Genomic DNA, 2,798 nt, shown 5'->3' on the forward strand with positions numbered 1-2,798 from the left:
GGAATTGTTTCCTGATGGCACAGATTATGTAGAATTATGGAAAATGAAGGGTTTGATTAAAGTTGGAGACGAAAGAGATGAGTTGCAAAGAGAGTGTAAATAGGTGTACATAGACAGTGCTAAGAAGGTGAGACTGTACAAATGTGGATAAAGGTGGACCTGGAAAAAGTGTCATTGTAGAGCGAGGAAAGTGCTGTAGGGACATGGAAAGTGGTTGTTCCCCCGATCATGCAGAAGCACTTGTAAAGTGTTAGAGGAATTTTATGTTGGCGATCGCTCAGCTGGTCATTTGGACCTTTGTGGTGCTTCGCTGAGCACAGTTGCACTAGGTAAGAGAATTTAAGTTCTGCATCTATAGAAGGCAAAGCTGTGAAATCTATAGACTGGATATTTTGAAGGGCTTTTCACTCTGTGTGGAAATTGTTTCAGTTCCTTAAGACAACCATAGGCACTTAAGGAAACTGTATATTGTACCAAAAATGCTTAAACACTCTGTTATATAGAGTAGCAAGGTCATGAAGGTTTTTTTTTCCCCTGGTTAATTTCCGTTAAATCTACCGATCATTCCTGGAGGTCATTGTATCAACAAGTAAATGGTGTTTGTTCAAGGGCAACATTATATCTCTGGCATTTAAAAGGGCATCTATGACAAAAGGAGGAGATGCATGAAGGTTGTCCTAATTCTTCTAGGTAGACCATCGAAGCCAAATGACATAACCAGCTGTAGTTATTCTATCTTTTTTAAACCCTGTATATTTTTGTTTTATTAAAACAAAAGAAACCCTGAGTGGTTTGTTTCTTTTTATGAGGTTTATTATATTGCAGTGTGCTGACTGTTTTGTGAAAGGATGTGTAATGTTAACATACAAGGATACCACATCTGCAGTCAGGTTGTGTATGCCTTTCGTTTTACCTTTGTTTTTTCTTTTCTTTTTTTGCCATTAATGCCAAATTCTGTACTTAGGCCAACCTACTGCCTTATTAATAGATTTGTTAATACTGCCTATGTGTTAACCATTCCTTTACCATTCTCCTTACATGTGTATTATCAGTTTTATTTCATTTTTTTATAATAACTGCAGAGATCTGCTATTCATTTTTTAACCTTTTTATAAAGGAGAAAATTCAGTCATACAAAGGAATATGTTTATGAGCTTTATACCGTTTTGTAATATCTATGCAAAACTGTTATATGCAAATAAAGCAACAAAGTATGGTGTCATTTTGTTTTTATTTTCTTTAGCAATATATCCTTATGCCTATGTGGTATTCAGAGCTCTGTTATACTGTCTATGATACATACTCAGATGTATGAACAAACATTTATGGTTACTTTCTGATAACTACTAGAACATGTTGTGGGCACAGCAGAACAGGACTTCTCCAGCCAACAGTGTTGTATAGACTGAGGAGAAGTGTGAATGAGGCCTAAGTGATCAGTCAGCAAAGGCATAACTTAAAGTTCCTGGGACCGCACCTAAGGTCAAGTTCACATGGCTGTCTGTGCTCCGCATTCACGGTCCATTCAGTGTATTTTTTATTTTTACTTTTGCACCACATGGACAATAAACTGGTTGGAGCACAACTGACATCCCAGGTCCTGACTGATCCCATTGACTTGGATTCGGTTTATTGGGTGTCCAGTATTTTGGGGGAGTTGAGCGAAGAAAAAAAGACTGGGCTTACAGTATTTTTATCTTTTTTTCCTGCTCCACTCCCATCCTTCCAACGGACTGAGTGATGGAGCTCCCCCTTTCAGAGCATAATGGCCATGTGAACTTATCCCAACATGCCATTTATGATACTGGTATGTTTTCACATGGTTAAAGGGTTATTGGGTGCTCTCACTTGTGACCTCCGCATCCCTTTTTGTTACATGGCTAAGTCCCCTGCTGCTGGGGCCCAGAAGTAGGACATACCATACCTCACTGCATGCCAGTTGTAGCCGACATTCTCTAACATACAAAGTTGTTGCTTAGTTGTACAGTTGCTGCTGTATTTAATAAGCATCTCTGCACCAAGATCAACCTTGTTTTCCAGTACACTAATTTCTATGTTGAAGTCTAGTTGTCTCAGGTTTAGTACAGACCACATAAAACAGCAGCAGCAGTATGCAGCTGCTTTAGGTTGTATTCCACACATTTGGGGAGATTGCACAAAACCTATGCAGAGGAAAAGTTGACCAGTTGCCCATCGCAACCAATCAGATTGCTTCTTTCACTTTTCAGAGACCTCAACTGGTCAACTTTTCCTTTGCACAGGTATAGATAATTCTCCCCATTTGTTAGAATTTTAGCTGAGCTGCTATCCTTCTAGCCATTACAGAACATTTTGTGCAACACTGTACTGTATTACTTTGCATAGTTTTCAAGCCCACTCTAAAACAGATATAATGTACTACATGTTGCTTTTTACATTTGAGATTTTCCTACTGCTCTAATACAATTTGTCTTTCCATAAGTCATAAAAGGAACAAACAGCAATTCAACAATTCAGCTCTATGTAAGCCCTAAGGTGACAAAGGACACATGAGCTTGCTGTGTATATGAGAGAAGCTCTGTATTTACTAGGCTCTAGTAGTCCAATAACACAATATTTAAAATGTGAATTCGGGTAGAAAACAGACATGGCGCACATCTACAATCTTGTATAATGATCTGATTGCTTCTCAGCATAATATCAAAAACTAACAGGTTGTTAGTATACATTTTTGATCAAAAAGTACAAGCCCACTCGCCACGTCAAGGCCACCTATTCAGAGTGGGTCCCTAACGTCCCTAGCATAAAATGGCGTAGCA

The 2,798-nt window shown here is 38.6% G+C and overlaps 1 protein-coding gene across 4 annotated transcripts in view; it reads left to right on the forward strand.

The window, feature by feature from the left end:
* Positions 1-1,216, forward strand: part of PLEKHA4 (pleckstrin homology domain containing A4) — a 90,780-nt gene extending 89,564 nt beyond the window's left edge. For all 4 annotated transcript variants that reach the window (XM_056543092.1, XM_056543091.1, XM_056543093.1 and 1 more), the window contains exon 24: positions 1-1,216. This exon is cut by the window's left edge and continues 552 nt beyond it. The gene's annotated coding sequence lies outside the window, so the exon portion shown is untranslated.
* Positions 1,217-2,798: the final 1,582 nt, after the last annotated feature.

The sequence above is a fragment of the Hyla sarda genome, chromosome 10, assembly GCF_029499605.1.
Source record: "Hyla sarda isolate aHylSar1 chromosome 10, aHylSar1.hap1, whole genome shotgun sequence".
NCBI lineage: Eukaryota > Metazoa > Chordata > Amphibia > Anura > Hylidae > Hyla > Hyla sarda.